The sequence below is a fragment of the Aphelocoma coerulescens genome, chromosome 8, assembly GCF_041296385.1.
Source record: "Aphelocoma coerulescens isolate FSJ_1873_10779 chromosome 8, UR_Acoe_1.0, whole genome shotgun sequence".
NCBI lineage: Eukaryota > Metazoa > Chordata > Aves > Passeriformes > Corvidae > Aphelocoma > Aphelocoma coerulescens.
This window is the reverse complement of record NC_091022.1, coordinates 14,602,774-14,617,731: the sequence shown is the minus strand read 5'-3', so window position 1 is coordinate 14,617,731 and position 14,958 is coordinate 14,602,774. Positions and strand designations below refer to the sequence as shown.

At 42.6% G+C, this 14,958-nt stretch overlaps 1 long non-coding RNA gene across 1 annotated transcript; it reads right to left on the bottom strand.

Annotated features, from left to right (window-relative positions):
• Positions 1–524: 524 nt before the first annotated feature.
• LOC138114145 (uncharacterized) lies at positions 525–14,167 on the bottom strand. The gene is made up of 4 exons (XR_011152503.1): positions 13,904–14,167; positions 11,817–11,864; positions 10,739–10,828; positions 525–739 (listed from the first exon to the last, which is right to left on the bottom strand). It is a non-coding gene; the product is annotated as an uncharacterized lncRNA (long non-coding RNA).
• Positions 14,168–14,958: the final 791 nt, after the last annotated feature.

The following is a 14,958-nucleotide window of genomic DNA, read 5'->3' as shown; positions in this document are numbered from 1 at the left end:
CAGATGCTCTGGGAGATAAGCCTGGGGGACACAACGCATACAGTCCTTCAAATGCTGGAACTGTAAAACTTGCCAGCCTGACAGGGTTCCTGGGGAGGAGCAAGAGAAATCTCATTCCTTTCCTTGGGCTGTCTTTGGCCACGGTGAAAAGACTCTCATGCCTAAACTAAACTAAGATATGACTGCGAGTTGTGGGAAGAAAGTAACTGGCTCACGGCTAGTGCAGGAAAGCTGCAGGCACTCATGCTGGCAGTGGCACCGTGCCCAGAACCAGACACTGCTCAGGGCTCCGCTGGGTCGGTGCCTCACCACCCAGTGCTGGGCAGCCCTGGCCACTCATCCAAATTCCCACCTCTTCCCAGAGAGAGGAGGATGTTGCACATGCCTTTGGGGCAGGAGTATCGTACAGCAGACTCTGCCACACTCGGGGGTCATTGCTGAAAATGTCACCACTGTCACTTGAAATCAAGCCCTCTCCTCTCATGGAGGCTTTTATCTCTTCCCTTATGAGGATGCACCAGCCACAGGCAGAATTAAAGTCGTGTGCATGCATTTTGCTGTCAAATGGCCATACTTAATGGCACCAATACCGAAGGCACTCACTTATGCTGCTGGTCTCTCCCTTTCACACCCAGAGCACATGCTAGCTGGCTGCTGTATTTCAGATGTTGTAGTGTGTCAGCGATACCGACTGAAAAACCTTCTCTGTGGCTTGCTGTCATGCCGTGATTGATATCAGCTGTAACAAGAAAAAATGTTATGGCACTGTAATTCTGCTTGATGCAAGGTAGTCTTTGATCTTTACCATTTTGCAAAGATTATAATACACGCTTAGTTTGATAAATAATACCCTTTCACCAGAGTCCTGTAAAGTGGAAGAAAAATTGACAACTAAACTTTTGAAACTTCTCTGGTGCAGGTGTTGATGTTTGCAAAGCAAAAGGTTAAATAATAGGATAAAACCCCCACTTGCCTACTTATAAGCAGATGTGAATAATAAGAACTTTCTAGACCAGCCCTTTTGGGCTGGTTTCTGTGTGTGCATCATATCAGCAGCAGAGCAGCCAGCTCCTGGCAGAGGCACTTGCAGCCAGGAGAGCAATGAAGGAGCTGGGGGCTGCTGGGCCAGCTGGAACTTCCAGCCTCACACAGAAGCAGAGGGGAGCATTCACTCTGGATTTACTTCATCTCTGTAGAGAAATTCACCCAGAGAAATTCAGAGCTATGGGAGCCACACACATAACAGTGCTCACTCATTCATCTGGCTATAGAATGGACCCCCAGACAGGGATGAAGGCCCAGCTCTTCCCGCCCCCCAGGACAAACAACAGACAGCAGAGGACATCCCCAACATATTTTCTTCAAATTAGAGCTCTTTAGGTGAGCTGGGACTTAAGTTTCCAAGTGCCTTTCTAAAGATTCTAAGAAAGAACTTAAATGGTATTTTTTTTTCCCTGCTTTTTAATTTGAATAGTTATTTGGATGCGGCAAAAATGAGCAAACCCCAGCACCATAGCCATGAGAAAGTGTTCTCATCAGGTAATCATTTATTAAAACATTTCAACCAGCTGGTACGAATATGATTGTCACTGGAAAATGACAGGGAAATATGTGCTTCCATCTGCACTACCAAGCCAGGAAACATTCCACTGTAGGAGTTTTTCTTCATTATCATTGCACTTCCATACACAGAACAGTGCACCTGAGCATGACCCCTCCCTTGGTGGGGCCTCGGGATGGAGCAGAACTCCAAAAGGGGAGATGCAGGCCCATGCACTCCTCTGCTTTGTGGCTTTGTAGTGCTCCAGACTGCTCATCTCAGACCATGACTCTCACACTGCCTGGGGGGCAGGTCAGTTTTATTTCACCCAAAGGTGGATAGCCTTTCACACAAACCTATTTACAGCTGAGCTCAGGTTTCCAGCAGGAATTTGCCAGGGCTCTCTCAAGGGAGGGGGCACACTGGCAAAGGGATTTAGCATCCAATGGGTACTCTGCCAAATCCATGAAAGATTTTGCATGGCAAGAACAGGGTGTAACTCCAAGGCCATGATTATTTTCCATGTAAATGTCTGTTTCAGTTTGTGCTTAAATGATTATCTGTCATTGATTTGTGTGCCTAACTACAACTGCTTCAAGCTGTTTTCAATTATTCTGTTCTCAATACGATGCGATCCCAAGGATTAGCCATACCGAGTGCCACAAACCACCTTGCAGCAACAGAGTCATAAACTGAAGAGGATAGAAAGGATTTTAATAGGAGATTAAAAGGAAGAAGTGACTCACTGGATGAGAGAAAAGAGGGAGTGCGCAGGCTTTGACTGCAGGAGAGCTGCTTTGTGATGCCTCTGAGTGCACTGAGGACCCCAGGTTAATATAATAATTCTTTTTTCCTTATCATGCAGGTCTTGGGTAATGATTTCATAATTAGGGGTGTATTTAAAAACAGGTTTTAAATGAAGCACGTGTTCTGTCTTTGCAGTAAGAGTAGCTGGCTAGCTGCAGTGTAACATTGCACACGGCTTGTTTCCTTGCCTGCTGAATTCTCTTTGCAAATTTTATGCTTATTTTTCTGTCTTTCTAATTAAAACCCTGCACCTTTGGAGAGAAACTGTATTTCTCCTTGGCAGTCCTCTCATTCTTAAAATATCAGGACTGATATTTTAAGACTAAACAACGTTCATCTACCCCAAATCCTGTGTCCTCCGGAGGGGGTAACCTGAACTCTCCCAGACCTAGCACCTAGGTGATACACAACACTGCTTGTCAACAGCTGCTCCAAGGTTTATCAGCTAGGATTGGTAACACTCCTACAGCAATCAGGATCTGAGAGTGCTCCAGTGTTTCTCTTTACATACACTAGGAAAGTCTTCATATATTTGGGCTAAGATCCTAAATGTTACAGAGTAATTGACTACCTACACTCCTGCGGTAGCCATTTGTGACAGTATCCATCAACTGGGAAAATGTAACTGTTACTGAATTTCTAAGAACAGCTATTAATATTCTGACTTTCAACCAATTTAAATATTTGAATTTTCTGAGTGCACAGTTGAGATGAATAACATGGAGAAGCACACTCAGACGGATTAAATCCTCTATGGATTCTATCAATGCAGAGAGTAGAAAGAGAAGTTATTTATCTGACACACAAATATATATATATATTTGTAGCAGATAAAATCAAATGTGTTATCACTATCTGCACTCTGCTATGTATATTTTAAAACATTATGAGTGAATAGGTACATACACAGCAGTAGTTTACAAGAGATAAGCATCATTAATTTCCACATAGCTATATGTTTTCATGGGCTTCTTAACCTTTTAATATATAATAGCAACTACAACACTATTCTATATCCTTGGGAATATCACAGTTTTGAAACATTTCAGTTTAAAATACAGAAAATGCCACTGCAGTAAAGATTTGGAAAGTGAGGTACATGGCATAGGGAGTTGGGGATTGGATTCCCAGCTGATCTTCAGGATGTGCTTGATCTGAACTGATCCAAGCCCCAGAGGGAAGCACCGTGCCAGCAGGAAGAGAAGTGCCTGCAGAGCAGGATGCTGGACCCAATGCTACCTGCCAGGCTGCCCTGGCAGAGACTTTCTACCTGACCAGAGTTTCTGGGCATTGGGAAATCTGGTGACAATGTGGAGTGATAACTCTTCCTCTGGAGACAGCTGTCTCACCTTATATGAGAAACTGCTATTTCTTTTTCTAGGCCAACATTCAAAAAGCTGTCAGATCACTTTAATCTGTTGAATTTTGAGCAAATTCAGATAAAATATGCCAGTATCCAAAGCAAAGCCAAAATCTAAATGCCCCAGTACTGAATCTATAAGATCAATAAAAACAACAGGGCTGTCTGCAGTAGCTTTTTCAGAACATGGAGCAGTTGACTCTAAACAAAGCTTTTATATAACTAGGCTTTTCCCATGGCACACCATATCCTTGTAATCAGTCTTTAATCTCTTCTCTAACTTTCAATAATAATAAGACGCAACGAAGCTTACCCAAATGAAAAAAAAAAAGTATATGCACAAAGGACCAAGCATCCCCATGGGGCAGTGGTGGAAAACAGTGTGAAACAGGATGTCTGATCTGACATTCTCCCATTGCCATATCATAGGCAGAGTGAATGATTATTTTCAAGAAAGAAAGGTAGCCAGCTGAATCTCAGTTATCCTGGTGAGGTTCAACATATCACTACTTTTAAACTGAAAAGGAAAATGATCTGAATAGAAACAATTAGTTGAAGGGGCACGGTAAATAGCTCAGGTATATTTTGGAACTCCAGCTGCAAAAGTATTTCAGAACCTATCAAGCTATGCTCTTTGACCCTCCATGAAGCAGGATTGCATCTTTTGTGTCTCAAAGTTCTCACTGACAGTTACCATTTAAAAGAAATTGCCTCATTTTTACACAGTCTAAAGCGTACATTGGTAAAGAAGAATTTCCTGAATGCAGATAAGTGAGCCCAGAGTTGTTTTGACACGACTCAAAGGCTATTACAGATGTAACAAAAGAAGATGAAGAGATTTATCTTACCTTGTGACTTGTACTCGCTTATTAAGACACACAGCAGAAAAGCCCAGAGGCAGCGAGGTGCCAGGGGGCACGGTGGGCAGCAGTGGGGCAAACACACCCTCATGGAAAGGGGATTAGAAACACCTCTCTGAAAGGACCCGGGAGTGTGTATGTACAGTGAGTGAATCAAACCTCCAAGTACCCAGCTCACTTCTGCACTGAGAGAAAGCTGCTGACACCAAAAAGTGACTAAACACTGAAAGAGATGAGAGACAGCAAGAGGGAACAGAAAGGGATGGGACACTCCTGCTGGTGGGGGCAGCCCCAAGCTGCTTCAGCTGTGGCTCTTGCTTATGCAAAGCTTGCAAGCTGTGCATGAGGAGGCTAGTGCAAAGATGGGGAGGAGAGGGAGCGTGTCTGTTTCCTACAGCACCTGAAGCACACCGGTAAATACAGAAATGCTTCAGTAAATACAGACACAGGGCACAGCCTGCAGTTCAGCAACCTGAAATACCACTGTGAAAAGACAGCAAAAAGGAATGATCAAAGTACTATCACTTCTCCGTGATACAATGTGTCCGTCCACAGCAATGCCAATGTTTTGGGGGCTGCCAAGTTCTGCACAGTAAATGCCCCTCAGGAGGCAGGAAGACCTGCTGCCCTGGCAGGGCTGGCTCCTGCCCCCCCCATCACACTAGGCCAGTGGCCAGCTGATGTGTCAGTGCACATCATCCTTAAATAACACAGCTACGGGAGTGCTTTGAATTGTCATAAAAACACCAGAAGTGTCTCAGACCGATGCCCAAATATATGTATTTCATGAGAATTGGGCCATTTGCTTGAGAAAACTCTTGAATTGAATAAGCAATCTATAAAGCAAAATCATCTTTTTTTAAACGGAGTGCCTTGTCATTGGAGAGCAATAGATAGCCCTCACCTTATCATGGAGCTCCCCTTCAGCCACAGCCCTGGGGCTGGTAGATAGCTCATTCCTGTGATATACTTTGATGGGTGTCATTCCTTTTTAATAAGTCCAAACAAAACAGTTAATAAATTCAAAGAGCTTCCTATCAGTATATCTCTAATTCTTGGCTTTTGCTTCTTCAGCAGTGCTGATCATCTTCTTGAAACTCATGGCATTCTCATAACTCTTTTTGAATAATGATCTGTGTTTCAGGCTTTGATTCAACGCTGACGCGACTTTTCTGCATGTTTGGCTGCGCAGCGTCTGCCGCTGAGTCACATCTGATTTACACTTGAGATAAACAACATCATCCAGGGTAGCCTCTGACTCCGAGAGGAGCACCCACTAATCCACATTGCCAACAGGGTTTGCTATCACCATCAGTCTGGAGGATGCCAGCCTGGTTTTGGTCTCCATGGAGATTGTTATGAAATATATTAATCCATCATCTCTTGGTTCCCAAAAGGATCTTTGGGAGTTTTTTAGCACCTCCATGGACCTCACACTCCCTGAAAGAGGCAATAGCTATGGATTTCTCAGCAGGAACAGAGAGGACTCTCTAAGAAGTGGTCACCTTTGCCATGGCTTAGGGGAAATCTCTGCAGGAAGAGAGCTCTTCCATGTGTGTACAGTGAATATGTCTTTCAGAGTATTTTTTTTTCCTTTTTTTTTGTTGGCAGTCCTCAACATTTTTCTCCTCCCACTTTCTGGTGACATTGCAAAATATCCACACTAAAGTGCATTCTGTTAGCAAAGTAAAATGGCAAAATGGTGTATTTTAGGTGGAAGTGTAAATGATATACTTGCAAGAGTTGGTCCAAACCCAGAACCTGAACAACGGTTCATGGGAAAGGCAGCTATTTCACACCCACTGTAAATGACAGCATCGTCAGGTATCAAAATGTGCCAGAATAGAAAGAATTAAAAAAACCCAACTATAACAGTGCAAACCTGAGATTTCACAAAGAGGCTCTAGTGTCATGCTAGCAGCAGCTATGGATTGCACTAGCTGGATCCACAGAAACCCCCTGTAATCACCCTTTGCACAGCAGGACCACCACCAACTGTAGCATTGGCCTGGCTGGACCTTTCCATCATAGGAAGCTCCTATCAGTGTCCCCTCAGCTTTAAATTCAAGTTTTGTTAGAGAGTTTGGTACTGAATAGTGAAACTCACAGCATCTGAGGGGGGGGCAGGGAGGCTTCTGACACACCTCATGTGATGAGTAAGTTTCCCCAACGTATTCTACAAATTATGCAATATAATAGCTGAACTTTCCTGTGATCTCACTTTATATTTACAATGTATTTTATTGTGCTGGATCTTATCCTAAAGATGAAAAATTAATAGTTAAAATCCTATTCTCTAGATCAAAGCATCTCTTCATTGTTTGTAATGAAACACTTTGACTCTTACCTAAGTTTTCTGTTCAGCCTGTCCAAGAATCCAAGTGTTTCATTATAACAGAAGTGGGAGATGCTTTGATCTAGAGAATAAGAGGCTTCAAATATTTGCTTAATAGCTATCAAAGCTAATTATTCAAATAAAAATAATAATATAAAAGTTGAGGATAACAGTAGAATATTAAATAAGTAATAAAAGGGCCTGGGTTGATAAATACCTTGCCATATTCTCACACTAATAATATTAATGAAGAATAACGGCTTATATTATCATAATGTGTATGTGTGTGTGTGTATGAGTATAATGGACTTCTACCCCATGAGACCTGATTGTGGGCTGAGCCTCAAACTATTAGGCAAAATAGAAAGATGGTACATGCTACTAAAGGCTTACAACATAAGGCAAGATACAAACGTGGGGCACAGAAAATAAATGGTGTTGTACACAAGGGAAGGTAGGATGATAGGTGAGCAACAGGACAGGCAGGAAATGAAGAGCTCAGCCCTAGTTAGGAAAAGCGGGCACAGGGCCTTTCACTGTGGGATGGGGAGGAGGATGAAAGGTGGCTGCTTGCAGGATGGTCCCCTCAAAAGTGGGAGGAGCTGGGGATGCAAATCTGGGCCCCCAGCACAAGGGCAAATGGAGCTGGCATCAGGGTTACCCCAGCTGGCAGTACTAAGCAGCTGTAGATAACTGGAACCAAACTGTGATAGAGCATGAAAATGAGGACAAATAGGTAACTTTTGGTGCAATGCTGAAAGAGGAGAGGGAAGAGGGATGGACATAAAAATGGGAGATTGATGGCTTAAGAAAATAGTACTTACAGTGTCATTTTAAGTGGGCACCAAAAGGCCTATATTTCATTTGTCAAGGCTGGATAAAAAATATGTTGCACTAATTGAGACATAGAAGATGCTAGACAAGGGCCTCAGCCACGGGGATGGACAGGAAAGGCAACATCTTAGTGATGCTAAGAAGGAGCAGTCAGCGGGATTATGCTGTATCCTGGATGTGAGGACCTGAGAAAGGGTCTGAGTCAAAGATGACACACAAATTACGGGCCTGAGTGACAAGCAGGGCGGTGAGGTTGTCCGCTGTGATCAAAGAGGGGACTAGCAGGGAAGACATGAACTGGGGAAGATTAAAAGTTCTGTCTCTTCCACATTGGGCTTGAGTTGACAGACTGTCTTCTACATGAAATGACAGGGAAACAAGCCCAGAGATGAGGCTGGACAGAGAAGACAGGTCAGGAGCACACAGGTAGATCTGCAAGTTAGTCGTGCAGGGACAGCAGCTGATCGTGTGTTTGCAGATGAAATTACCCAAAGATGCAGAAAGGTGAAGAAAGAGAAGGTAAAGAGGACTAGGCTCTGTAAAATGAGCACAGAAAATAGTAACACTAGTGACATAGCATAAAATGACACTGAAACAATAAATACACATGAATAATTTAATTCCAAAAGTGCTTTTAGTTTTTGATTTTATCTAATTTTCCCAAATAGAATTTTCCAAAGGGTCATTTGAAAAGTATTCATTTTTTTGGAAGAAAATGTCATCAAAATTAATGTAATTTCATGAATATGTCAATTTTAACCAAAACCTTATTTTGCAGAGGAAAAACCTTTCAACAACAAAAAGCCCCAAAAATTCAGAGCCATTTGCTTTTAGCTCTGGACATAGATCCTACTACTGCCAAATAGCATCTTTCATGATCTTCTTTATGTCTCAAACCACGTTAAAGAGGGTCTAGAGGTTTTGCTGATTCTGTTGTAATCAATCCTGTCACAGCAGTTATTGGATTTATCTTGGGATCTGAACACCAGCATTTTTCATTGTTGTTTTACATTTTCTTTATGACTGTACAGCTAAACAGTCAAGAGCATAAGAAAACCTAAAATATGCTAAAGAGAACAAATATATTCAACCACTATAAAATTATCTATAAAGCTTTCTTGGCTCCAAATAAACATCAATGACTTCTTTAGTGGACTTTAGTGAAATGTAGGTATATCCAGGTATGAATTAATTTTAAAATCATATAAGAGTAAAGTGGGCTCATACTTACCTGGCTTCATTTGGTATAGAGGTTATTTTATTTATCAGAATAATAGCATGCAAGCATGGCAGAGCCAAGTGACACCATGAATGAAATCAGGCAAGATTCTTACACTGCAGAAACACCCACCCAAACCCAAGCGTCACATGTGCCTCAGCCTTTCAGAGCCCTATATAAAACTGCTCAGCTGATGCACAGCACTACTTATAAATCATGCATACATCTTTGTAGGCTTCAATGCAGTATGGACAATAAAAGGGAATTAAGATGCTTAATGAGGTGAGATGCTTCTATAAACTGGTGTCTGTCTTTCCTTATTGTTCACATTCTTTAGGATATCATTTTCTTTCTTCTTCTTCCTATCTTTCATCATTTCTCTGACTAACAAGTATCCCAGCTTTTCTACTAAAGGATATGATTAGTTACAGCATTAGGCACGTGCAAAAGATCCATCTTCCCATTTCAGGTAGTGTATGTGCCCTTCATAACATTACCAGCCTCGCTGTATGTGTTAGACAGGTTTGCATGGGCTATTTCTACTACTGCTGTGCTATTTCTCCAAAGCATATGCAGCTGGTTAGAATTCCCTGACTAGAGCTGCCCTCCCTGCATGCAGGGGACAGAAGCTGATGTGCCTGGCACTGCCTGTGGCTTGCTGTCCCCTCACTGCCCGTGTGCCATTAGACAGAGTCACATATAATATCGTGTCAGTTGCGTCATTAACAAAACGACAAAATAAAACTTGAATTACCACTCTCGGATGTGGTTTACTGGAGCATTAATACATTTCTTGGGCTACTGAAGTCACTCAGCCTTTGCAGTCATGGCTCACAATGCACCCGATGTATTATTAATGTCCCAGTAAAGCACACCCTGTTGTGTCTTAATGCTGTGGCATAAGATGCCTGGCAAAGTAAACAGCTATGTAAAGCAGAGAGTGATGGCTGCTAGAGAGATGAACAGGGGGACATGACGGCTTTGCTCACCATGCCTGTGGCTCCAGCAGTCTCAGGGATGCCTCAGTAAGGTTTCACTGTGTATATTCTACAGAAGGTTTTTTCCTGGGTGTTTCTAAACATCTATTATTTATAAAGCACTGCTGCTCTGCATGATGCTTCATGGGTAAGTAAGGGAAACATTTCCTGCCCTGAGGAGCTTACACTGGCTGCTCCAGGTGCCATGACCATGCATGGGGTCAAGCAGAGGTGCAGGTAGGACAGCTGTCTGTTTGCAGCCCCCAACCCCGCTGTGCCCACCTCCCCACACGGGCCATGCCTACGCCGGCAGAGAAGAGCCTAAATGAACGGAGGCAGCAGCGTCATTCTGGGCTGCTGGCATTTCCATACTGCTTATGCAGAGTCTACATCTGAGATAAGCTGTACCTCTCTGAAACAAGTGCTCAGATAATCTGTATCCTCATGTAATTCGCTGCTATGCCTGCTGCTACAGCTGCTGCTACACAATTTTCTCCCTCCAAAAACAGCTGTGGATCTAGCAAATTTCTTCAGTGTTGGAGGACAGAAGCAGTGGGTGGGAGGGAGGGAGACAGGAGGCAGAGATGAAGGGGAAAGCCAAGGCACTGTGCAGAGAATGGGAAGGAAGAGCAGAGAGGAAGAAGGAGCCTCGGTGGGGAGCGCACTGTGTGCACTACCTGACACATACAACCCACACGCTGCCTGAATCAAAGCATCTTTTATAAATAACCCCTGGGAAGAAGGTCTCCACAATGACAACTGAAAAGATTCAAAGCAAAACATACATGGCAAAGGCAATCCTGTACCTGAATATGAGAATTTCCTTTACTTGCTTGATGATGGGTTATAGATGACTCCAGAATGACTCAGAGAAGCCTTCTGCAGAAGTCTGGAACCTGAGAGTCAGGAATTCATGAGAAATATGGACAACCTCCACCTGTGAGGTTGCAGATTCCCAGAGCAGGAGGAAGACCACATCCCCATAGAAGCAGTGTAGGATCATGCCTTTGAGAAAAGGAAAGCCGCTGAGACAGTGTTAATATTACTTCTTGCATATATATATTTTTTAATATCAGTGATTTTGGCCCAGTTTTTGAGTTAATACACAGTCCTTTCATCTTCTAAAAAAAAAGGCAAAATGTGGGAAAGGAGTGGAAACAGATGACTACAGTTTGGGGGTCAGACTGAGAAAGAAACAGCCAGTATGTACATTCAGTACGGTTTGTATATGTCACCAGGGGCTCAATGGGTGCAGCTGGGAACGTAACACAAACTTGAGTTCTGCAACTGAAAAAAAACCACAGGTTTTTTCAAATCAGATCACTCACTTGTTGTCATTCAACTCAACTCCAGACAAAGTTTTCCTTCAAGTTTGGGATCATTTTAATCCTTTCTATAATCTTTTCCCCTTTTTCAGTTCAGTTTGGAATTGAGAAATGCATTTCAAAGCAAAGAGTCAACAGGCTTGGGTTTTTCAAATGTCAGAGTGAATTGTCTCAAGGTTTTCAAAATTTTTTGCCACCTGCTACTTCCCAGGTATGTTTTCCCTGGCTGAGAATGTGTTGAGTCTCATCCTAACCTATTTTAATTTCCCTGAAATGCTGTTTTCCAGATAGTTTAAAGTTCACCACTAAAAAAACTGTCTATCTACCCCTTCCTCTCCTCTTCCTGTGGGCTGCTCAGTTCAGTCCTTCCATGCCCAACTGCCCCTAGTGCCCCTAAGGCTCCCTACAGGCATTCCAGCACTCCTGGAACTAAAGCAAAGATTCGGAGAGGAGTAAAGCCAAAGAATTTAGATGGAGGGGGTAGGAGCTATGACAGCCTGAAAAGGGAAAGGCCTGGAACAGAGAGGGGTTATAAAGCAAAATACAGTAAAGAAATTACCTGCTTGGTGAATAAAGCCTATGGGAAGTAGACAGTCCCCACTCTGTGCTGTAAAAAATGTTGTAAAAGAACTGGTGAATGAATGAAATTATTAAATCAATATATTCTTCTCCTATTTATAAAGCCTTTGCTTCCAGTAGTTTTTGAGTTCGATAACGTATGTGCTGTGAGAAATACAGAACAGTCAATATTAACAGCCCCCCTCCAGCTGCAGTTAAACTTATTTTAAAATAATCTCCACATTTTCATATATGAAGTAGATGTTTAAAATTGATCAGAGTTCAACATATTTATATTAAAACAGATCCTTTTTTATCAGGTGGTTGGAGATTTTCTGATAGTTAGAGCCATGTCCTTTAGCTATCAATATGTTTGTCCTTCAATGAGTAACTGTCTTCTATGCAGACTCTGCATGCAGAAAAGACTCTTCAGACCCTGGATATCCCCCCTTTTAACCACTTGTGAAAGAGAAACAGATCACAGACCTTCTGTGTCCTAAGCACACAGAACAAAATGGCACAGTTCATCCACGTAAAGGGTGCTGGTCAGCCCTCATCCTGACCCTTCAATGAAATATTGCTTTCAAACAGAAAGGCACAGAGTAAGTGACATCTGTTAACCTTTGCAGTGTGTTTGTGTGCTGCCACAGCCTAATCTCTGTGAAAATCAAAAGGGTGTAATTTTTTCAAGTACCAATTTGGCAGGCCCTTACCCCCACTTAACTCCTCTCCACGCTGCCTGCCCAGGGCAAGATTTCAGCGCTGTCCAGGAAAGCTCAGTCTGCTACCACAGACGATGGGCAACCAACTGCCTGTAACTTGCCAGGACAAGTTGCAAAGATCACTAAACTCCCAGAGTGACAGGTGATCGATATGCTAAACAATTAGTATCAAATATACAGTAAATGATGCATAATATCATTGGTGAAAAATGTTCTATTTAGGCAGAATGTAGATTGATGTCAGAAAATGCTCTTTAGTGTGTGGAATAATCAAGTCAACTGCTTGATGGATGTACTATATAGTCTATTTACATAGCGTGGATTCAATACACTTACATGACATTTGCATCAGAAACATATCTATAGTCAACCAATAGGAAAGAATACATGATTTTAGCAACATGCTTATACATTAATAATATTACTTGGCAATCTGATGTTTCAAGACCCAGGGTGAATTACTTATTAAAAACCCATATACAGCTATCTGTCTTTATCTTTCTTTCTGTGTGAGCCATAATGGCCTTGATTGTTTTCAAAATTACATTTGGCCAGGATATGACTGTTACATGAAACCTCTTAAACCAATATCATTTCCCTCACTGATAAAATACATTATACTGCTGGGTGCATTGAGCCAAACCATTAACGAAGGAAGCTTAACCTAACCTTTGTGCTTCTGACCAGCCGTTCAAGCAAACTAACATTTCAGGAATGGTTTAAAAAGTGGAATTGACATGATTATAAATTTTTATATTAAGTTCACTCATTTCTTGGAGCTTCTCCTATCAGACTCACTTTTAATGGTTTGAATTTTGCAGGAGACTTAGTTACTTGGGAAGATACAAGGAAACGTACTCCATTTAACATTGTTTAGAAACGCAGGCACAAGATAAATTAGCTAGATAAGGTCAAATTAAGCAAGGTCCATTTTAAAACTTGAATTCAGGATGCATGAGAAGAAGCAAATACATGCATTCAGTACAAATTGAGAAAAAAAAAAAAGATGTGATGGAAGTCATGGATAGTCAAATTCTTCATAGTAATTGAGGTGCTATTTTAATAAAGCATCTCAGTCCAGGCCTTGTTCTAAGAAGAAGTACAGCTCCCCAGACCTGCAGGCCAAGACAACAGAGCTCGTCTGACAGGAAGCAAGTGACAAAATGTCAGTGAGAAACGCTACTCTCACAAGGAGCTAACAAAGCCATTTTCTGAACTTAATACTCAACTAAATCCCAGTGCTTCTTCCTCTCTCCTCAGCTGTCCATCATGAGATCTCTGTGCAACAGACAGAGGAGACTGACCATCATTTTCATGCTCAACAAGAAGAGCCACAGAACACAAGTAAAGGAAGGGCATGACTTACCTGTAAATATGAACAATGCATAACTTCTGCATGGCACTTTTTCTCTTCGGGTGTCCAGTGGCTCTAGGAGCGAGGCCATGGTCTGTCAGACCTTGGGGTAATGGTTTGTCCATGATGGATACCAGTGGCAGAGATACAAGTGGCCCATCTCAGGACCACTAAGCTGGAGAAGGCAGAAGGCAGAACTAGGAATCCTGGAAGAAATGCCGTGCAGTTCATTGTACATGCAAACTGGCAGGCACCACAGAGCAATGCAGTCTTGCCACAGGCAGCTCACCAGTCTGAAAAATTTCCAGAGGAAAACCATTTCAGAGGCTTGCTACTCCTAATTTTTTCTCTTCCCTTGTTTTTCCTATTTGTCTGCTCCTTTGCCATTTCTGCAAACACTGAAAGCACCAAGCATATTCCTGATAGAAATATGTAAGCAGATGTAAGACAGAGCAACACATTGCTAATTGTAGGGCACAAAAGGTATGCAGCAGCTCCTTTGCTTGCCAGGACAGAACTAATTTTTGTCTGTACAGCTGTAGTTTTTATCAGTGCAGATAACCAGTTTACAGCAAGTAAAGCACTATTTTCTTACTCTCTGCATGGGAATCTCCTATAGCAGGATGGCTCTGCAAGCGTTACGAGAGGCAAAGCCAGAGAAATGAGCTAAAGCACAGCAGTGTCTACAAACACATCTTTTATCTGGATACCCAGTACATCATGCTACACCATGGTAGAAGAGGGGATCATGACATCTCCAGCAGGAGAAATCCCTGCTCCTAAGGAAGATTTCTTAACCTTTACAGCCACCATTTGTTTTTTTTCATGCTGCATCAGCCATCTTTGAAACCAACAGAAAGAGGAAGGGGAGAGTTGTCTTCAGAGATGCAGGAGTTCCTCCCCTCCCCTGTATTGCCCCACAGGCACAGACACTACAACACAGCTGGGCACTGTGTGGCCATGCCCATGCCCAGCCATCGTCCCTGCGTGGTGGCATACTGCAACAGACAGGGACAGGGAGGTGGCAGGAGGCACAACAAGTAGCAGGGACCCAGGGGAGCAGGGGG